Source organism: Somniosus microcephalus, chromosome 15 (genome assembly GCF_052327205.1).
Source record: "Somniosus microcephalus isolate GS21.2 chromosome 15, FLI_Smic_1.0, whole genome shotgun sequence".
NCBI lineage: Eukaryota > Metazoa > Chordata > Chondrichthyes > Squaliformes > Somniosidae > Somniosus > Somniosus microcephalus.
The window spans coordinates 13038407-13062297 of NC_141001.1; positions in this window are offsets into that span (position 1 = coordinate 13038407).

Sequence of the window (23891 nt, forward strand, 5' to 3'; positions counted from 1 at the left end):
TGAATATTTTAGGGAGCAATGTCGGATTGATTATTGAAGAGTGTAGGGTCCAATGTTGGATTGAATATTGGACAGAGTAGGGTCCAATGTCGGATTGATTATTGAAGATGGTAGGGTCCAATGTTAGACTTATTATTGAAAAGTGTATGGACCAATGTCAGAATGGTCGCTGCAGAGTGTAGGTTCCAATGTTGGACTGATTATTGAAGAGTGTACGGGCCAATGTTGCATTGATTTTTGAAGAGTGTAGGGTACAATGTTGGAATTGTTATTGAAGAGTGTAGGGTCCAATGTTGGATTGATTATTGAAGTGTGTAGGGCCCAATGTTGGATTGATTATTGAAGAGTATAGGCTCCAATGTTGGATGGATTATTGAAGCGTGTAGGGGCCAATGTTGGATTGATTATTGAAGAGTGTAGGTTCCAATGTTGGACAGATTATTTAAGAATGTAGGGTCCAATGTGGATTGATTATTGAAGAGTGTAGCGTCCAATGTTAGACTGATTATTGAAGAGTGTGTGGTCCAATGTTGGATTGATTATTGAAGAGCGTATGGTCCAATGTTGGATGGATTATTGAGAGTGTAGAGTCCAATTTTGGTCTGATTATTGAAGAGTGTAGGGTCCAATGTTGGACTGATTATTAAAGAGTGAAGGGTCCAATGTCGGATTGATTATTGAAGAGCGTAGGGCCCAATGCTGGGTTGAATATTGAAGAGTGTAGGGTCCAATGTTGGACTGATTATTAAAGAGTGTAGGGTCCAATGTCGGATTGATTATTGAAGAGCGTAGGGCCCAATGCTGGGTTGAATATTGAAGAGTGTAGGGTTCAATGTTCGATTGAATATTGAAGAATGTAGGGTCCAATGTTGGATTGATTATTGAAGAGTGTAGGGTTCAATGTTCGATTGAATATTGAAGAATGTAGGGTCCAATGTTGGATTGATTATTGAAGAGTGCAGGGTCCATTGAGGACTGATTGTTGAAGAGTGTGGGTTCCAATGTTTCATTGATTATTTAAGAGTGTAGCTAACAATTTTGGACCGATTATTGAAGCGTGTAGGTTCAATGTTGGGTTGCTTATTGAAGATTGTATTGTCCAATGCTGGATTGATTATTAAAGCGTGTAGTGTCCAATGTTGGATTGATTATTGAAGAGTGTAAGGTCCAATGCTGGATTGATTATTCAAGACTGTGGCGTCCAATGTTGGATTGATTATTGAACCATGTAGGGTCCAATATTGGATTGATTATTGAAGAGTGTAGGGTCCAATGTCGGATTGAATATTGAAAAGTGTAGGGTCCATTGTTGGACTGATTAATAAGGAGAGTAGGGTCCAATTTTGGATTTTTTATTGATGATTGTAGAGAGCAATTTCGGATTGATTATTGAAGAGTGTAGGGTCCAGTGTTGGATTGAATATTGGAGAGACTAGGGTCCAAATTCGGATTGATTATTGAAGAGGGTAGGGTCCAATGTTGGACTTATTATTGAAAAGTGTATGGACCAATGTCAGAATAGTCGCTGCAGAGTGTAGTTTCCAATGTTGGACTGGTTATTGAAGAGTGTAGGGTCCAATGTTCTATTGATTATTGAAGAATGTATGGTCCAGTGTTCGATTGATTATTGAAGAGTGTAGGGTCCAATTTTGGATTGCTTATTGAAGAGCATGGGTTCCAATGTCGGATTGATTATTGAAGAGCGTAGGGTCCAATGATCGATTGAATATTGAAGAGTGTAGGGTCCAATGTTCGATTGAATATTGAAGAATGTAGGGTCCAATGTTGGATTGATTATTGAAGAGTGTAGGGTCCAATGATGGACTGATTATTTAAGAGTGTGGGTTCCAATGTTTCATTGATTATTGAAGAGTGTAGCTAACAATTTTGGACCGATTATTGAAGCGTGTAGATTCAATTTTGGGTTGATTATTGAAGAGTGTCAGGTCCAAACTTTGATTGATTATTCAAGACTGTGGGGTCCAATGTCGGATTGATTATTGAACCATGCAGGGTCCAATATTGGATTGATTATTGAAGAGTGTAGGGTTCAATGTTGGATTGAATATTGAAGAGTGTAGGGTTCATTGTTGGACTGATTAATAAGGAGAGTAGGATCCAATGTTGGATTTTTTTTTGAATATTTTAGGGAGCAATGTCGGATTGATTATTGAAGAGTGTAGGGTCCAATGTTGGATTGAATATTGGACAGAGTAGGGTCCAATGTCGGATTGATTATTGAAGATGGTAGGGTCCAATGTTAGACTTATTATTGAAAAGCGTATGGACCAATGTCAGAATGGTCGCTGCAGAGTGTAGGTTCCAATGTTGGACTGATTATTGAAGAGTGTACGGGCCATTGTTGCATTGATTTTTGAAGAGTGTAGGGTACAATGTTGGAATTGTTATTGAAGAGTGTAGGGTCCAATGTTGGATTGATTATTGAAGTGTGTAGGGCCCAATGTTGGATTGATTATTGAAGAGTATAGGCTCCAATGTTGGATGGATTATTGAAGCGTGTAGGGGCCAATGTTGGATTGATTATTGAAGAGTGTAGGTTCCAATGTTGGACAGATTATTTAAGAATGTAGGGTCCAATGTGGATTGATTATTGAAGAGTGTAGCGTCCAATGTTAGACTGATTATTGAAGAATGTGTGGTCCAATGTTGGATTGATTATTGAAGAGCGTATGGTCCAATGTTGGATGGATTATTGAGAGTGTAGAGTCCAATTTTGGTCTGATTATTGAAGAGTGTAGGGTCCAATGTTGGACTGATTATTAAAGAGTGTAGGGTCCAATGTCGGATTGATTATTGAAGAGCGTAGGGCCCAATGCTGGGTTGAATATTGAAGAGTGTAGGGTTCAATGTTCGATTGAATATTGAAGAATGTAGGGTCCAATGTTGGATTGATTATTGAAGAGTGCAGGGTCCATTGAGGACTGATTGTTGAAGAGTGTGGGTTCCAATGTTTCATTGATTATTTAAGAGTGTAGCTAACAATTTTGGACCGATTATTGAAGCGTGTAGGTTCAATGTTGGGTTGCTTATTGAAGATAGTATTGTCCAATGCTGGATTGATTATTAAAGCGTGTAGTGTCCAATGTTGGATTGATTATTGAAGAGTGTAAGGTCCAATGCTGGATTGATTATTCAAGACTGCGGCGTCCAATTTCGGATTGATTATTGAACCATGTAGGGTCCAATATTGGATTGATTATTGAAGAGTGTAGGGTCCAATGTCGGATTGAATATTGAAGAGTGTAGGGTCCATTGTTGGACTGATTAATAAGGAGAGTAGGGTCCAATTTTGGATTTTTTATTGATGATTGTAGAGAGCAATTTCGGATTGATTATTGAAGAGTGTAGGGTCCAGTGTTGGATTGAATATTGGAGAGACTAGGGTCCAAATTCGGATTGATTATTGAAGAGGGTAGGGTCCAATGTTGGACTTATTATTGAAAAGTGTATGGACCAATGTCAGAATAGTCGCTGCAGAGTGTAGGTTCCAATGTTGGACTGGTTATTGAAGAGTGTAGGGTCCAATGTTCTATTGATTATTGAAGAATGTATGGTCCAGTGTTCGATTGATTATTGAAGAGTGTAGGGTCCAATTTTGGATTGCTTATTGAAGAGCATGGGTTCCAATGTCGGATTGATTATTGAAGAGCGTAGGGTCCAATGATCGATTGAATATTGAAGAGTGTAGGGTCCAATGTTCGATTGAATATTGAAGAATGTAGGGTCCAATGTTGGATTGATTATTGAAGAGTGTAGGGTCCAATGATGGACTGATTATTTAAGAGTGTGGGTTCCAATGTTTCATTGATTATTGAAGAGTGTAGCTAACAATTTTGGACCGATTATTGAAGCGTGTAGATTCAATTTTGGGTTGATTATTGAAGAGTGTCAGGTCCAAACTTTGATTGATTATTCAAGACTGTGGGGTCCAATGTCGGATTGATTATTGAACCATGCAGGGTCCAATATTGGATTGATTATTGAAGAGTGTAGGGTTCAATGTTGGATTGAATATTGAAGAGTGTAGGGTTCATTTTTGGACTGATTAATAAGGAGAGTAGGATCCAATGTTGGATTTTTTTTTGAATATTTTAGGGAGCAATGTCGGATTGATTATTGAAGAGTGTAGGGTCCAATGTTGGATTGAATATTGGACAGAGTAGGGTCCAATGTCGGATTGATTATTGAAGATGGTAGGGTCCAATGTTAGACTTATTATTGAAAAGCGTATGGACCAATGTCAGAATGGTCGCTGCAGAGTGTAGGTTCCAATGTTGGACTGATTATTGAAGAGTGTACGGGCCAATGTTGCATTGATTTTTGAAGAGTGTAGGGTACAATGTTGGAATTGTTATTGAAGAGTGTAGGGTCCAATGTTGGATTGATTATTGAAGTGTGTAGGGCCCAATGTTGGATTGATTATTGAAGAGTATAGGCTCCAATGTTGGATGGATTATTGAAGCGTGTAGGGGCCAATGTTGGATTGATTATTGAAGAGTGTAGGTTCCAATGTTGGACAGATTATTTAAGAATGTAGGGTCCAATGTGGATTGATTATTGAAGAGTGTAGCGTCCAATGTTAGACTGATTATTGAAGAGTGTGGGGTCCAATGTTGGATTGATTATTGAAGAGCGTATGGTCCAATGTTGGATGGATTATTGAGAGTGTAGAGTCCAATTTTGGTCTGATTATTGAAGAGTGTAGGGTCCAATGTTGGACTGATTATTAAAGAGTGAAGGGTCCAATGTTGGATTGATTATTGAAGAGTGTGCGTTCCAATGTCGGATTGATTATTGAAGAGCGTAGGGCCCAATGCTGGGTTGAATATTGAAGAGTGTAGGGTTCAATGTTCGATTGAATATTGAAGAATGTAGGGTCCAATGTTGGATTGATTATTGAAGAGTGCAGGGTCCATTGAGGACTGATTGTTGAAGAGTGTGGGTTCCAATGTTTCATTGATTATTTAAGAGTGTAGCTAACAATTTTGGACCGATTATTGAAGCGTGTAGGTTCAATGTTGGGTTGCTTACTGAAGATAGTATTGTCCAATGCTGGATTGATTATTAAAGAGTGTAGTGTCCAATGTTGGATTGATTATTGAAGAGTGTAAGGTCCAATGCTGGATTGATTATTCAAGACTGTGGCGTCCAATGTCGGATTGATTATTGAACCATGTAGGGTCCAATATTGAATTGATTATTGAAGAGTGTAGGGTCCAATGTCGGATTGAATATTGAAGAGTGTAGGGTCCATTGTTGGACTGATTAATAAGGAGAGTAGGGTCCAATTTTGGATTTTTTATTGATGATTGTAGGGAGCAATTTCGGATTGATTATTGAAGAGTGTAGGGTCCAGTGTTGGATTGAATATTGGAGAGACTAGGGTCCAAATTCGGATTGATTATTGAAGAGGGTAGGGTCCAATGTTGGACTTATTATTGAAAAGTGTATGGACCAATGTCAGAATATTCGCTGCAGAGTGTAGTTTCCAATGTTGGACTGGTTATTGAAGAGTGTAGGGTCCAATGTTCTATTGATTATTGAAGAATGTATGGTCCAGTGTTCGATTGATTATTGAAGAGTGTAGGGTCCAATTTTGGATTGCTTATTGAAGAGCATGGGTTCCAATGTCGGATTGATTATTGAAGAGCGCAAGGTCCAATGATCGATTGAATATTGAAGAGTGTAGGGTCCAATGTTCGATTGAATATTGAAGAATGTAGGGTCCAATGTTGGATTGATTATTGAAGAGTGTAGGGTCCAATGATGGACTGATTATTTAAGAGTGTGGGTTCCAATGTTTCATTGATTATTGAAGAGTGTAGCTAACAATTTTGGACCGATTATTGAAGCGTGTAGATTCAATGTTGGGTTGATTATTGAAGAGTGTCAGGTCCAAACTTTGATTGATTATTCAAGACTGTGGGGTCCAATGTCGGATTGATTATTGAACCATGCAGGGTCCAATATTGGATTGATTACTGAAGAGTGTAGGGTCCAATGTTGGATTGATTATTGAAGATTGTAGGGTTCATTGTTGGACTGATTAATAAGGAGAGTAGGATCCAATGTTGGATTTTTTTTGAATATTTTAGGGAGCAATGTCGGATTGATTATTGAAGAGTGTAGGGTCCAATGTTGGATTGAATATTGGACAGAGTAGGGTCCAATGTCGGATTGATTATTGAAGATGGTAGGGTCCAATGTTAGACTTATTATTGAAAAGTGTATGGACCAATGTCAGAATGGTCGCTGCATAGTGTAGGTTCCAATGTTGGACTGATTATTGAAGAGTGTACGGGCCAATGTTGCATTGATTTTTGAAGAGTGTAGGGTACAATGTTGGAATTGTTATTGAAGAGTGTAGGGTCCAATGTTGGATTGATTATTGAAGTGTGTAGGGCCCAATGTTGGATTGATTATTGAAGAGTATAGGCTCCAATGTTGGATGGATTATTGAAGCGTGCAGGGGCCAATGTTGGATTGATTATTGAAGAGTGTAGGTTCCAATGTTGGACAGATTATTTAAGAATGTAGGGTCCAATGTGGATTGATTATTGAAGAGTGTAGCGTCCAATGTTAGACTGATTATTGAAGAGTGTGGGGTCCAATGTTGGATTGATTATTGAAGAGCGTATGGTCCAATGTTGGATGGATTATTGAGAGTGTAGAGTCCAATTTTGGTCTGATTATTGAAGAGTGTAGGGTCCAATGTTGGACTGATTATTAAAGAGTGAAGGGTCCAATGTTGGATTGATTATTGAAGAGTGTGCGTTCCAATGTCGGATGGATTATTGAAGAGCGTAGGGTCCAATGCTGGGTTGAATATTGAAGAGTGTAGGGTCCAATGTTCGATTGAATATTGAAGAATGTAGGGTCCAATGTTGGATTGATTATTGAAGAGTGTAGGGTCCAATGTCGGATTGAATATTGAAGAGTGTAGGGTCCATTGTTGGACTGATTAATAAGGAGAGTAGGGTCCAATTTTGGATTTTTTATTGGTGATTGTAGGGAGCAATTTCGGAATGATTATTGAAGAGTGTAGGGTCCAGTGTTGGATTGAATATTGGAGAGACTAGGGTCCAAATTCGGATTGATTATTGAAGAGGGTAGGGTCCAATGTTGGACTTATTATTGAAAAGTGTATGGACCAATGTCAGAATAGTCGCTGCAGATTGTAGTTTCCAATGTTGGACTGGTTATTGAAGAGTGTAGGGTCCAATGTTGCATTGATTTTTGAAGAGTGTAGGGTCCAATGTTCTATTGATTATTGAAGAATGTATGGTCCAGTGTTCGATTGATTATTGAAGAGTTTCGGGTCCAATGTTGCATTGATTTTTGAAGAGCGTAGGGTACAATGTTGCATTAATTTTTGAAGAGTGTAGGGTACAATGTTGGAATGGATATGGAAGAGTGTAGGGTCCAATGTTGGATTGATTATTGAAGTGTGTAGGGCCCAAAGTTGGACTGATTATTAAAGAGTGTAGGTTCCAGTGTTGAACTGATTATTAAAGAGTGTAGGGTCCTATGTTGGATTTATTATTGAAGTGCGTAGGGTCCAAAGTTAGATTGATAATTGAAGAGTATCGGTTCAATGTTGGATTGATTATTGAAGATAGTATCATCCAATGTTGGATTGCTTATTGACGAGTGTAGCGTCCAATGCCGGATTGATTATTGAAGAGTGTAGGGTCCAATGTCGGATTGATTATTGAAGAGTGTAGTTTCCAATGTTGGTCTGGTTATTGAAGAGTGAAGGTTCCAATGTCGGATTCATTATTGAAGAGTGTAGGGTCCAATGTTGGATTGAATGTTAAAGAGTGTAGGGTCAAATGTTCGATTGAATATTGATGAATGTAGTGTCCAATGTTGGATGGATTATTGAAGTGTGTAGGGGCCAATGTTGGATTGATTATTGAAGAGTGTAGGGTCCAATGTTGGACAGATTATTTAATAATGTAGGGTCCAATGTTGGATTGATCATTGAAGAGTGTCGTGTCCAATGTTGGGCTGATTATTGAACAGTAATTTGTCCAATGTTGGACTCATTATTGAAAAGTGTGGGGTCCAATGTTGGATTGATTTTTGAAGAGTGTAGCATCCAATGTTGGACCGATTATTGAAGAGTGTGGGGTCCAATGTTGGATTGATTATTGAAGAGTGTATGGTGCAATGTTGGACTGATTATTGAAGAGTGTAGGGTCCAATGTTGGATTGAATATTGGACAGAGTAGGGTCCAATGTCGGATTGATTATTGAAGAGGGTAGGGTCCAATGTTAGACTTATTATTGAAAAGTGTATGGACCAATGTCAGAATGGTCGCTGCAGAGTGTAGGTTCCAATGTTGGACTGGTTATTGAAGAGTGTAGGGTCCAATGTTGCATTGATTATTGAAGAGTGTAGGGTCCAATGTTCTATTGATTATTGAAGAATGTATGGTCCAGTGTTCGATTGATTATTGAAGAGTGTAGTGTCCAATGTTGGACTGATTATTGAAGAGTGTAGGATCCAATGTTGCATTGATTTTTGAAGAGTGTCGAGTACAATGTTGGAATGGATATGGAAGAGTGTAGGGTCCAATGTTGGATTGATTATTGAAGTGTGTAGGGCCCAAAGTTGGACTGATTACGAAAGAGTGTAGGTTCCAGTGTTGAACTGATTATTAAAGAGCATAGGGTCCTATGTTGGATTGTTTATTGAAGTGCGTAGGGTCCAAAGTTAGATTGATAATTGAAGAGTATAGGTTCAATGTTGGATTGATTATTGAAGATAATATCATCGAATGTTGGATTGCTTATTGACGAGTGTAGGGTCCAATGCAGGATTGATTATTGAAGAGTGTAGGGTCCAATGTTGGATTGATTATTGAAGAGTGTAGTTACCAATGTTCGACTGATTATTGAAGAGTGTAGGGTCCAATGTTGCATTGATTTTTGAAGAGTGTAGGGTACAATGTTGGAATGGTTATGGAAGAGTGTAGGGTCCAATGTTGAATTGATTATTGAAGAGTTTAGGGTCCAATGTTGGACAGATTATTTAAGAAAGTAGGGTCCAATGTCGGATTGAATATTGAAGAGTGTAGGGTCCATTGTTGGACTGATTAATAAGGAGAGTAGGGTCCAATGTTGGATTTTTTATTGAAGATTATAGGGAGCAATTTCGGATTGATTATTGAAGAGTGTAGGGTCCAGTGTTGGATTGAATATTGGAGAGACTAGGTTCCAAATTCGGATTGATTATTGAAGAGGGTAGGGTCCAATGTTGGACAGATTATTGAAGAGTGTAGAGTCCAATGTTGGTTTGATTATTGAAGAGTGTAAGGTCCAATGTTGGACTGATTATTAAAGAGTGTAGGGTCCAATGTTGGATTGATTATTAAAGAGTGTAGGGGCCAATTTTGGATTGATTATTGAAGAGTGTAGGGTCCAATGTTGGACAGATGATTTAAGAATGTAGGGTCCAATGTTGGATTGATTATTGAAGAGTGTAGTGTCCAATGCTGGGCTGATTATTGAACAGTAATGTGTCCAATGTTGGATTGATTATTGAAGAGTGTAGCGTCCAATGTTGGACTTTTTATTGAAAAGTGTATGGACCAATGTCAGAATGGTGGCTGCAGAGTGATGGTTCCAATGTTGGACTGATTATTGAAGAGTGTAGAGTCCAATGTTGTTTTGATTGTTGAAGAGTGTAAGGTCCATTGTTGGGCTGATTAATAAGGAGAGTAGGGTCCAAAGTTGGATTTTTTATTGAAGATTGTAGGGAGCAATTTCGGATTGATTATGGAAGAGTGTAGGGCCAATGTTGGATTGAATATTGGAGAGAGTAGGGTCCAATGTCGGATTGATTATTGAAGCGTGTAAGATCCAATGTTGGTCTTTTTATTGAGAAGTGTATGGGCCAATGTCAGAATGGTCGCTGCAGAGTGAAGGTTCCAATTTTCGATTGAATATTGAAGAATGTAGGGTCCAGTGATGGGTTGATCATTGAAGAGTGTAGTGTCCAATGTTGCACTGATTATTGAAGAGTGTAGGGTCCAATGTTGCATTGATTTATGAAGAGTGTAGGGTACAATGTTGGAATGGTTTTGGAATAGTGTAGGGTCCAATGTTGGATGGATTATTGAAGAGTGTAATGTCCAATGTTAGACTGATTATTGAAGACTGCGGGGTCAAATGTTGGATTGATTATTGAAGAGCATATGGTCCAATGTGGACTGATAATAGAGATTGTAGAGTCCAATGTTGGTTTGATTATTGAAGAGTGTAGTGTCCAATGTTGGACTGATTATTAAAGAGTGTAGGGTCCAATGTTCGATTGATTATTGATGAGTGTAGGTTCCAATGTCAGATTGATTATTGAAGAGTGTAGGGTCCAATGTTGGATTGAATATTGAAGAGCGTAGTGTCCAATGTTCACTTGAATATTGAAGAATGTAGGGTCCAATGTTGGATTGATTATTGAAGAGTGTAGGGTCCAATATTGGATTGATTATTGAAGAGTGTCGGGTCCAATGTTGGATTGAATATTGAAGAGTGTAGAATGCAATGTTGGATTGATTATTGAAGAGTGTAGGGTCCAATTTTGGATTGAATATTGAATAGTGTAGGGTCCATTGTTGGAATGATTAATATGGAGAGTCGGGTCCAATGTTGGATTTTTTATTGAAGATTGTAGGGAGCAATGTCGGATTGATTATTGAAGTGTCTAGGGTCCAATGTTGGATTGAATATTGGAGAGAGTAGGGTCCAAAGTCGGATTGATTATTGAAGAGGGTAGGGTCCAATGTTGGACTTATTATTGAAAAGTGTGTGGACCAAAGTCAGAATGGTCGCTGCAGAGTGCAGGTTCCAATGTTGGACTGATTATTGAAGAGTGTAGGGTCCAATGTTGCATTGATTTTTGAAAAGTGTAGGGTCCAATGTTCGATTGAATATTGAGAATGCAGGGTGCAGTTTTGGATTGATTATTGAAGAGTGTAGTGTCCAATGTTGGACTGATTATTGAAGAGTGTAGGGTCCAATGTTGCATTGATTTTTGAAGAGTGGAGGGTACAATGTTGGAATGGTTGTGGAAGAGTCTTGCGTCCAATGTTGGATTGATTATTGAAGTGTGTAGGGCCTAAAGTTGGACTGATTATTAAAGAGTGTAGGTTCCAGTGTTGAACTGATTATTAAAGAGTGTAGGGTCCTATGTTGGATTGTTTATTGAAGGGCGTAGGGTCCAAACTTAGATTGATAATTGAAGAGTGTAAGTTCAATGTTGGATTGATTATTGAAGATAGTATCGTCCAATGTTGGATTGCTTATTGATGAGTGTAAGGTCCAATGGTGGATTAATTATTCAAGACTGTGGGGTCCAATGTCAGTTTGATTATTGAACCATGTTGGGTCCAATAATGGATTGATTATTGAAGACTGCAGGGTCCAATGTAGGATTGAACATTGAAGAGTGTAGGGTCCATTGTTGGACTGATTAATAAGGAGAGTAGGGTCCAATGTTGGATTTTTTATTGAAGATTGTAGGGAGCAATGTCGGATTGATTATTGAAGAGTGTAGGGTCCAATATTGGATTGAATATTGGATAGAGTAGGGGCCAAAGTCGGATTGATTATTGAAGAGGGTAGGGTCCAATGTTGGACTTATTATTGAAAAGTGTATGGACCAATGTCAGAATGGTCGCTGCAGAGTGTAGGTTCCAATGTTGGACAGATTACTGAAGAGTGTAGGGTCCAATGTTGCATTGATTTTAGAAGAGTGTAGGATCCAATGTTCGATTGAATATTGAAGATTGTAGGGTCCAGTGTTGGATTGATTATTGAAGAGTGTAGTATCCAATGTTGGACAGATTATTGAAGAGTGTAGGGTCCAATGTTGCATTGATTTTTGCAGAGTGTAGGGTACAATGTTGGCATGGTTATGGAAGAGTGTAGGGTCCAATGTTGGATTGATTGTTGAAGTGTGTAGGGCCCAAAGTTGGACTGATTATTAAAGAGTGTAGGTTCCAGTGTTGAACTGATTATTAAAGAGTGTAGGGTCCTATGTTGGATTGTTTATTGAAGGGCGTACGGTGCAAAGTTAGATTGATAATTGAAGAGTGTAGCTTTAATGTTGGATTGATTATTGAAGATAGTATCGTCCAATCTTGGATTGCTTATTGATGAGTGTCGTGTCCAATGCTGGATTGACTACTGAAGAGTGTAGGGTCCAATGTTGGATTGAATATTAAAGAGTGTATGGCACAATGTTAGATTGATTATTGAAGAGCATAGGGTCCAATGTTGGATTCATTATTGAAGAGTGTCGTGTCCAATGTTGGACTGATTATTGAAGAGTGTAGGGTCCAATGTTGGATTGAATATTGGAGAGAGTAGGGTCCAATGTCGGATTGATTATTGAAGAGTGTAGGGTCCGATGTTGGACTTATTATTGAAAAGTGTATGGACCAATGTCAGAATGGTCGCTGCAGAGTATAGGTTCCAATGTTGGACTGATTTTTGAATATTAATGTGTCCAATGTTGGATTGATTATTGAAGATTGTAGCATCCAATGTTGGACTGATTATTGAAGAGTGTAGGGTCCAATGTTGCATTGATTTTTGAAGAGTGTTGGGTACAATGTTGGAATGGTTATGGAAGAGTGTAGGGTCCAATGTTGAATTGATTATTGAAGAGTTTAGGGTCCAATGTTGGACAGATTATTTAAGAATGTAGGGTCCAATGTTGGATTGATTATTGAAGAGTGTTGTGTGCAATGTTGGACTGATTATTGAAAAGTGTGGGGTCCAATGTTGGATTGATTATAGAAGAGTGTATGGTCCAATGTTGGACTGATTATTAAAGAGTGTAGGGTCCAATGTTGGATTGATTATTGAAGAGTGTTGTTTCCAATGTTGGATTGATTATTAAAGAGTGTAGTGTCCATTGTTGGACTGATTATTAAGGAGAGTAGGTTCCAATGTTGGATTTTTTATTGAAGATTGTAGGGAGAAATGTCGGATTGATTATTGAAGAGTGTAGGGCCCAATGTTGGATTGAATATTGGAGAGAGTAGGGTCCAATGTCGGATTGATTATTGAAGAGTGTAGGGTCCAATGTTGGACTTATTATTGAAAAGTGTATGGACCAATGTCAGAATGGTCGCTGCAGAGTGTAGGTTCCAATGTTGGACTGATTTTTGAACATTAATGTGTCCAATGTTGGATTGATTATTGAAGATTGTAGCATCCAATGTTGGACTAATTATTGAAGAGTGTAGGGTCCAATGTTGCATTGATTTTTGAAGAGTGTTGGGTACAATGTTGGAATGTTTATGGGAGAGTGTAGGGTCCAATGTTGAATTGATTTTTGAAGAGTGTAGGGTACAATGTTGGCATGGTTATGGAAGAGTGTAGGGTCCAATGTTGGATTGATTGTTGAAGTGTGTAGGGCCCAAAGTTGGACTGATTATTAAAGAGTGTAGGTTCCAGTGTTGAACTGATTATTAAAGAGTGTAGGGTCCTATGTTGGATTGTTTATTGAAGGGCGTACAGTGCAAAGTTAGATTGATAATTGAAGAGTGTAGCTTTAATGTTGGATTGATTATTGAAGATAGTATCGTCCAATCTTGGATTGCTTATTGATGAGTGTAGTGTCCAATGCTGGATTGACTACTGAAGAATGTAGGGTCCAATGTTGGATTGAATATTAAAGAGTGTATGGCACAATGTTAGATTGATTATTGAAGAGCGTAGGGTCCAATGTTGGATTCATTATTGAAGAGTGTAGTGTCCAATGTTGGACAGATTATTGAAGAGTGTAGGGTCCAATGTTGCATTGATTTTTGCAGAGTGTAGGGTACAATGTTGGCATGGTTATGGAAGAGTGTAGGGTCCAATGTTGGATTGATTGTTGAAGAGTTTAGGGTCCAATGTTGGACAGATTATTTAAGAATGTAGGGTCCAATGTTGGATTGATTATTGAAGAGTGTTGTGTGCAATGTTGGACTGATTATTGAAGAGTGTGGGGTCCAATGTTGGATTGATTATAGAAGAGTGTATGGTCCAATGTTGGACTGATTATTAAAGAGTGTAGGGACCTATGTTGGATTGATTATTGAAGAGTGTTGTTTCCAATGTTGGATTGATTATTAAAGAGTGTAGGGTCCATTGTTGGACTGATTATTAAGGAGAGTAGGTTCCAATGTTGGATTTTTTATTGAAGATTGTAGGGAGAAATGTCGGATTGATTATTGAAGAGTGTAGGGCCCAATGTTGGATTGAATATTGGAGAGAGTAGGGTCCAATGTCGGATTGATTATTGAAGAGTGTAGGGTCCAATGTTGGACTTATTATTGAAAAGTGTATGGACCAATGTCAGAATGGTCGCTGCAGAGTGTAGGTTCCAATGTTGGACTGATTTTTGAACATTAATGTGTCCAATGTTGGATTGATTATTGAAGATTGTAGCATCCAATGTTGGACTGATTATTGAAGAGTGTAGGGTCCAATGTTGCATTGATTTTTGAAGAGTGTTGGGTACAATGTTGCAATGTTTATGGAAGAGTGTAGGGTCCAATGTTGAATTGATTATTGAAGAGTTTAGGGTCCAATGTTGGACAGATTATTTAAGAATGTAGGGTCCAATGTTGGATTGATTATTGAAGAGTGTTGTGTGCAATGTTGGACTGATTATTGAAGAGTGTGGGGTCCAATGTTGGATTGATTATAGAAGAGTGTATGGTCCAATGTTGGACTGGTTATTAAAGAGTGTAGGGTCCAATGTTGGATTGATTATTGAAGAGTGTTGTTTCCAATGTTGGATTGATTATTGAAGAGTGTAGGGTCCATTGTTGCATTGATTTTTGAAGAGTGTAGGGTCCAAAGTTCGATTGAATATTGAAGAATGTAGGGTCCAGTGTTGGATAGATTATTGAAGAGTGTAGTGTCCAATGTTGGACAGATTATTGAAGAGTGTAGGGTCCAATATTGCATTGATTTTTGAAGAGTGTAGGGTACAATGTTGGCATGGTTATGGAAGAGTGTTGGGTCCAATGTTGGATTGATTGTTGAAGTGTGTCGGGCCCAAAGTTGGACTGATTATTAAAGAGTGTAGGTTCCAGTGTTGAACTGATTATTAAAGAGTGTAGGGTCCTATGTTGGATTGTTTATTGAAGGGCGTACGGTGCAAAGTTAGATTGATAATTGAAGAGTGTAGCTTTAATGTTGGATTGATTATTGAAGATAGTATCGTCCAATCTTGGATTGCCTATTGATGAGTGTAGTGTTCAATGCTGGATTGACTACTGAAGAGTGTAGGGTCCAATGTTGGATTGAATATTAAAGAGTGTATGGCACAATGTTAGATTGATTATTGAAGAGCGTAGGATCCAATGTTGGATTCATTAATGAAGAGTGTAGTGTCCAATGTTGGACTGATTATTGAAGAGTGTAGGGTCCAATGTTGCATTGATTTTTGAAGAGTGTTGGGTACAATGTTGGAATGGTTATGGAAGAGTGTAGGGTCCAATGTTGAATTGATTATTGAAGAGTTTAGGGTCCAATGTTGGACAGATTATTTAAGAATGTAGGGTCCAATGTTGGATTGATTATTGAAGAGTGTTGTGTGCAATGTTGGACTGATTATTGAAGAGTGTGGGGTCCAATGTTGGATTGATTATAGAAGAGTGTATGGTCCAATGTTGGATTGATTATTGAAGAGTGTTGTTTCCAATGTTGGATTGATTATTGAAGAGTGTAGGGTTCATTGTTGGACTGATTATTAAGGAGAGTAGGTTCCAATGTTGGATTTTTTATTGAAGATTGTAGGGAGAAATGTCGGATTGATTATTGAAGAGTGTAGGGTCCAATGTTGGATTGAATATTGGAGAGAGTAGGGTCCAATGTCGGATTGATTATTGAAGAGTGTAGGGTCCAATGTTGGACTTATTATTGAAAAGTGTATGGACCAATGTCAGAATGGTCGCTGCAGAGTGTAGGTTCCAATGTTGGACTGATTTTTGAACATTAATGTGTCCAATGTTGGATTGATTATTGAAGATTGTAGCATCCAATGTTGGACTGATTATTGAAGAGTGTAGGGTCCAATGTTGCATTGATTTTTGAAGAGTGTTGGGTACAATGTTGGAATGGTTATGGAAGAGTGTAGGGTCCAATGTTGGACAGATTATTTAAGAATGTAGGGTCCAATGTTGGATTGATTAATGAAGAGTGTTGTGTGCAATGCTGGACTGATTATTGATGAGTGTGGGGTCCAATGTTGGATTGATTATAGAAGAGTGTATGGTCCAATGTTGGACTGATTATTAAAGAGTGTAGGGTCCAATGTTGGATTGATTATTGAAGAGTGTTGTTTCCAATGTTGGATTGATTGTTGAAGTGTGTAGGGCCCAAAGTTGGACTGATTATTAAAGAGTGTAGGTTCCAGTGTTGAACTGATTATTAAAGAGTGTAGGGTCCTATGTTGGATTGTTTATTGAAGGGCGTACGGTGCAAAGTTAGATTGATAATTGAAGAGTGTAGCTTTAATGTTGGATTGATTATTGAAGATAGTATCGTCCAATCTTGGATTGCCTATTGATGAGTGTAGTGTCCAATGCTGGATTGACTACTGAAGAGTGTAGGGTCCAATGTTGGATTGAATATTAAAGAGTGTATGGCACAATGTTAGATTGATTATTGAAGAGCGTAGGGTCCAATGTTGGATTCATTATTGAAGAGTGTAGTGTCCAATGTTGGACTGATTATTGAAGAGTGTAGGGTCCAATGTTGCATTGATTTTTGAAGAGTGTTGGGTACAATGTTGGAATGGTTATGGAAGAGTGTAGGGTCCAATGTTGAATTGATTATTGAAGAGTTTAGGGTCCAATGTTGGACAGATTATTTAAGAATGTAGGGTCCAATGTTGGATTGATTATTGAAGAGTGTTGTGTGCAATGTTGGACTGATTATTGAAGAGTGTGGGGTCCAATGTTGGATTGATTATAGAAGAGTGTATGGTCCAATGTTGGATTGATTATTGAAGAGTGTTGTTTCCAATGTTGGATTGATTATTGAAGAGTGTAGGGTCCATTGTTGGACTGATTATTAAGGAGAGTAGGTTCCAATGTTGGATTTTTTATTGAAGATTGTAGGGAGAAATGTCGGATTGATTATTGAAGAGTGTAGGGTCCAATGTTGGATTGAATATTGGAGAGAGTAGGGTCCAATGTCGGATTGATTATTGAAGAGTGTAGGGTCCAATGTTGGACTTATTATTGAAAAGTGTATGGACCAATGTCAGAATGGTCGCTGCAGAGTGTAGGTTCCAATGTTGGACTGATTATTGAAGAGTGTAGGGTCCAATGTTGCATTGATTTTTGAAGAGTGTTGGGTACAATGTTGGAATGGTTATGGAAGAGTGTAGGGTCCAATGTTGAATTGATTATTGAAGAGTTTAGGGTCCAATGTTGGACAGATTATTTAAGAATGTAGGGTCCAATGTTGGATTGATTATTGAAGAGTGTTGTGTGCAATGTTGGACTGATTATTGAAGAGTGTGGGGTCCAATGTTGGATTGATTATAGAAGAGTGTATGGTCCAATGTTGGATTGATTATTGAAGAGTGTTGTTTCCAATGTTGGATTGATTATTGAAGAGTGTAGGGTTCATTGTTGGACTGATTATTAAGGAGAGTAGGTTCCAATGTTGGATTTTTTATTGAAGATTGTAGGGAGAAATGTCGGATTGATTATTGAAGAGTGTAGGGTCCAATGTTGGATTGAATATTGGAGAGAGTAGGGTCCAATGTCGGATTGATTATTGAAGAGTGTAGGGTCCAATGTTGGACTTATTATTGAAAAGTGTATGGACCAATGTCAGAATGGTCGCTGCAGAGTGTAGGTTCCAATGTTGGACTGATTTTTGAACATTAATGTGTCCAATGTTGGATTGATTATTGAAGATTGTAGCATCCAATGTTGGACTGATTATTGAAGAGTGTAGGGTCCAATGTTGCATTGATTTTTGAAGAGTGTTGGGTACAATGTTGGAATGGTTATGGAAGAGTGTAGGGTCCAATGTTGGACAGATTATTTAAGAATGTAGGGTCCAATGTTGGATTGATTAATGAAGAGTGTTGTGTGCAATGCTGGACTGATTATTGATGAGTGTGGGGTCCAATGTTGGATTGATTATAGAAGAGTGTATGGTCCAATGTTGGACTGATTATTAAAGAGTGTAGGGTCCAATGTTGGATTGATTATTGAAGAGTGTTGTTTCCAATGTTGGATTGATTGTTGAAGTGTGTAGGGCCCAAAGTTGGACTGATTATTAAAGAGTGTAGGTTCCAGTGTTGAACTGATTATTAAAGAGTGTAGGGTCCTATGTTGGATTGTTTATTGAAGGGCGTACGGTGCAAAGTTAGATTGATAATTGAAGAGTGTAGCTTTAATGTTGGATTGATTATTGAAGATAGTATCGTCCAATCTTGGATTGCCTATTGATGAGTGTAGTGTCCAATGCTGGATTGACTACTGAAGAGTGTAGGGTCCAATGTTGGATTGAATATTAAAGAGTGTATGGCACAATGTTAGATTGATTATTGAAGAGCGTAGGGTCCAATGTTGGATTCATTATTGAAGAGTGTAGTGTCCAATGTTGGACTGATTATTGAAGAGTGTAGGGTCCAATGTTGCATTGATTTTTGAAGAGTGTTGGGTACAATGTTGGAATGGTTATGGAAGAGTGTAGGGTCCAATGTTGAATTGATTATTGAAGAGTTTAGGGTCCAATGTTGGACAGATTATTTAAGAATGTAGGGTCCAATGTTGGATTGATTATTGAAGAGTGTTGTGTGCAATGTTGGACTGATTATTGAAGAGTGTGGGGTCCAATGTTGGATTGATTATAGAAGAGTGTATGGTCCAATGTTGGATTGATTATTGAAGAGTGTTGTTTCCAATGTTGGATTGATTATTGAAGAGTGTAGGGTCCATTGTTGGACTGATTATTAAGGAGAGTAGGTTCCAATGTTGGATTTTTTATTGAAGATTGTAGGGAGAAATGTCGGATTGATTATTGAAGAGTGTAGGGTCCAATGTTGGATTGAATATTGGAGAGAGTAGGGTCCAATGTCGGATTGATTATTGAAGAGTGTAGGGTCCAATGTTGGACTTATTATTGAAAAGTGTATGGACCAATGTCAGAATGGTCGCTGCAGAGTGTAGGTTCCAATGTTGGACAGATTACTGAAGAGTGTAGGGTCCAATGTTGCATTGATTTTAGAAGAGTGTAGGATCCAATGTTCGATTGAATATTGAAGATTGTAGGGTCCAGTGTTGGATTGATTATTGAAGAGTGTAGTATCCAATGTTGGACAGATTATTGAAGAGTGTAGGGTCCAATGTTGCATTGTTTTTTGAAGAGTGTAGGGTACAATGTTGGCATGGTTATGGAAGAGTGTAGGGTCCAATGTTGGATTGATTATTAAAGAGTGTATGGCACAATGTTAGATTGATTATTGAAGAGCGTAGGGTCCAATGTTGGATTCATTATTGAAGAGTGTAGTGTCCAATGTTGGACAGATTTTTGCAGAGTGTAGGGTACAATGTTGGCATGGTTATGGAAGAGTGTAGGGTCCAATGTTGGATTGATTGTTGAAGTGTGTAGGGCCCAAAGTTGGACTGATTATTAAAGAGTGTAGGTTCCAGTGTTGAACTGATTATTAAAGAGTGTAGGGTCCTATGTTGGATTGTTTATTGAAGGGCGTACGGTGCAAAGTTAGATTGATAATTGAAGAGTGTAGCTTTAATGTTGGATTGATTATTGAAGATAGTATCGTCCAATCTTGGATTGCTTATTGATGAGTGTCGTGTCCAATGCTGGATTGACTACTGAAGAGTGTAGGGTCCAATGTTGGATTGAATATTAAAGAGTGTATGGCACAATGTTAGATTGATTATTGAAGAGCATAGGGTCCAATGTTGGATTCATTATTGAAGAGTGTCGTGTCCAATGTTGGACTGATTATTGAAGAGTGTAGGGTCCAATGTTGCATTGATTCTTGAAGAGTGTTGGGTACAATGTTGGAATGGTTATGGAAGAGTGTAGGGTCCAATGTTGAATTGATTATTGAAGAGTTTAGGGTCCAATGTTGGACAGATTATTTAAGAATGTAGGGTCCAATGTTGGATTGATTATTGAAGAGTGTTGTGTGCAATGTTGGGCTGATTATTGAAGAGTGTGGGGTCCAATGTTGGATTGATTATAGAAGAGTGTATGGTCCAATGTTGGACTGATTATTAAAGAGTGTAGGGTCCAATGTTGGATTGATTATTGAAGAGTGTTGTTTCCAATGTTGGATTGATTATTGAAGAGTGTAGGGTCCATTGTTGGACTGATTATTAAGGAGAGTAGGTTCCAATGTTGGATTTTTTATTGAAGATTGTAGGGAGAAATGTCGGATTGATTATTGAAGAGTGTAGGGTCCAATGTTGGATTGAATATTGGAGAGAGTAGGGTCCAATGTCGGATTGATTATTGAAGAGTGTAGGGTCCGATGTTGGACTTATTATTGAAAAGTGTATGGACCAATGTCAGAATGGTCGCTGCAGAGTATAGGTTCCAATGTTGGACTGATTTTTGAATATTAATGTGTCCAATGTTGGATTGATTATTGAAGATTGTAGCATCCAATGTTGGACTGATTATTGAAGAGTGTAGGGTCCAATGTTGCATTGATTTTTGAAGAGTGTTGGGTACAATGTTGGAATGGTTATGGAAGAGTGTAGGGTCCAATGTTGAATTGATTATTGAAGAGTTTAGGGTCCAATGTTGGACAGATTATTTAAGAATGTAGGGTCCAATGTTGGATTGATTATTGAAGAGTGTTGTGTGCAATGTTAGACTGATTATTGAAGAGTGTGTGGTCCAATGTTGGATTGATTATTGAAGAGCGTATGGTCCAATGTTGGATGGATTATTGAGAGTGTAGGGTCCAATGTTGGACTGATTATTAAAGAGTGAAGGGTCCAATGTTGGATTGATTATTGAAGAGCGTGCATTCCAATGCTGGGTTGAATATTGAAGAGTGTAGGGTCCATTGAGGACTGATTGTTGAAGAGTGTGGGTTCCAATGTTTCATTGATTATTTAAGAGTGTAGCTAACAATTTTGGACCGATTATTGAAGCGTGTAGGTTCAATGTTGGGTTGCTTATTGAAGATAGTATTGTCCAATGCTGGATTGATTATTAAAGCGTGTAGTGTCCAATTTTGGATTGATTATTGAAGAGTGTAAGGTCCAATGCTGGATTGATTATTCAAGACTGTGGCGTCCAATGTCGGATTGATTATTGAACCATGTAGGGTCCAATATTGGATTGATTATTGAAGAGTGTAGGGTCCAATGTCGGATTGAATATTGAAGAGTGTAGGGTCCATTGTTGGACTGATTAATAAGGAGAGTAGGGTCCAATTTTGGATTTTTTATTGATGATTGTAGGGAGCAATTTCGGATTGATTATTGAAGAGTGTAGGGTCCAGTGTTGGATTGAATATTGGAGAGACTAGGGTCCAAATTCGGATTGATTATTGAAGAGGGTAGGGTCCAATGTTGGACTTATTATTGAAAAGTGTATGGACCAATGTTCTATTGATTATTGAAGAATGTATGGTCCAGTTTTCGATTGATTATTGAAGAGTGTAGGGTCCAATTTTGGATTGCTTATTGAAGAGCATGGGTTCCAATGTCGGATTGATTATTGAAGAGTGTAGGGTCCAATGTTCGATTGAATATTGAAGAATGTAGGGTCCAATGTTGGATTGATTATTGAAGAGTGTAGGGTCCAATGATGGACTGATTATTTAAGAGTGTGGGTTCCAATGTTTCATTGATTATTGAAGAGTGTAGCTAACAATTTTGGACCGATTATTGAAGCGTGTAGATTCAATGTTGGGTTGATTATTGAAGAGTGTCAGGTCCAAACTTTGATTGATTATTCAAGACTGTGGGGTCCAATGTCGGATTGATTATTGAACCATGCAGGGTCCAATATTGGATTGATTATTGAAGTGTGTAGGGTTCAATGTTGGATTGAATATTGAAGAGTGTAGGGTTCATTGTTGGACTGATTAATAAGGATGTAGGATCCAATGTTGGATTTTTTTTTGAATATTTTAGGGAGCAATGTCGGATTGATTATTGAAGAGTGTAGGGTCCAATGTTGGATTGAATATTGGACAGAGTAGGGTCCAATGTCGGATTGATTATTGAAGATGGTAGGGTCCAATGTTAGACTTATTATTGAAAAGTGTATGGACCAATGTCAGAATGGTCGCTGCAGAGTGTAGGTTCCAATGTTGGACTGATTATTGAAGAGTGTACGGGCCAATGTTGCATTGATTTTTGAAGAGTGTAGGGTACAATGTTGGAATTGTTATTGAAGAGTGTAGGGTCCAATGTTGGATTGATTATTGAAGTGTGTAGGGCCCAATGTTGGATTGATTATTGAAGAGTATAGGCTCCAATGTTGGATGGATTATTGAAGCGTGTAGGGGCCAATGTTGGATTGATTATTGAAGAGTGTAGGTTCCAATGTTGGACAGATTATTTAAGAATGTAGGGTCCAATGTGGATTGATTATTGAAGAGTGTAGCGTCCAATGTTAGACTGATTATTGAAGAGTGTGTGGTCCAATGTTGGATTGATTATTGAAGAGCGTATGGTCCAATGTTGGATGGATTATTGAGAGTGCAGAGTCCAATTTTGGTCTGATTATTGAAGAGTGTAGGGTCCAATGTTGGACTGATTATTAAAGAGTGAAGGGTCCAATGTCGGATTGATTATTGAAGAGCGTAGGGCCCAATGCTGGGTTGAATATTGAAGAGTGTAGGGTTCAATGTTCGATTGAATATTGAAGAATGTAGGGTCCAATGTTGGATTGATTATTGAAGAGTGCAGGGTCCATTGAGGACTGATTGTTGAAGAGTGTGGGTTCCAATGTTTCATTGATTATTTAAGAGTGTAGCTAACAATTTTGGACCGATTATTGAAGCGTGTAGGTTCAATGTTGGGTTGCTTATTGAAGATTGTATTGTCCAATGCTGGATTGATTATTAAAGCGTGTAGTGTCCAATGTTGGATTGATTATTGAAGAGTGTAAGGTCCAATGCTGGATTGATTATTCAAGACTGTGGCGTCCAATGTTGGATTGATTATTGAACCATGTAGGGTCCAATATTGGATTGATTATTGAAGAGTGTAGGGTCCAATGTCGGATTGAATATTGAAGAGTGTAGGGTCCATTGTTGGACTGATTAATAAGGAGAGTAGGGTCCAATTTTGGATTTTTTATTGATGATTGTAGAGAGCAATTTCGGATTGATTATTGAAGAGTGTAGGGTCCAGTGTTGGATTGAATATTGGAGAGACTAGGGTCCAAATTCGGATTGATTATTGAAGAGGGTAGGGTCCAATGTTGGACTTATTATTGAAAAGTGTATGGACCAATGTCAGAATAGTCGCTGCAGAGTGTAGTTTCCAATGTTGGACTGGTTATTGAAGAGTGTAGGGTCCAATGTTCTATTGATTATTGAAGAATGTATGGTCCAGTGTTCGATTGATTATTGAAGAGTGTAGGGTCCAATTTTGGATTGCTTATTGAAGAGCATGGGTTCCAATGTCGGATTGATTATTGAAGAGCGTAGGGTCCAATGATCGATTGAATATTGAAGAGTGTAGGGTCCAATGTTCGATTGAATATTGAAGAATGTAGGGTCCAATGTTGGATTGATTATTGAAGAGTGTAGGGTCCAATGATGGACTGATTATTTAAGAGTGTGGGTTCCAATGTTTCATTGATTATTGAAGAGTGTAGCTAACAATTTTGGACCG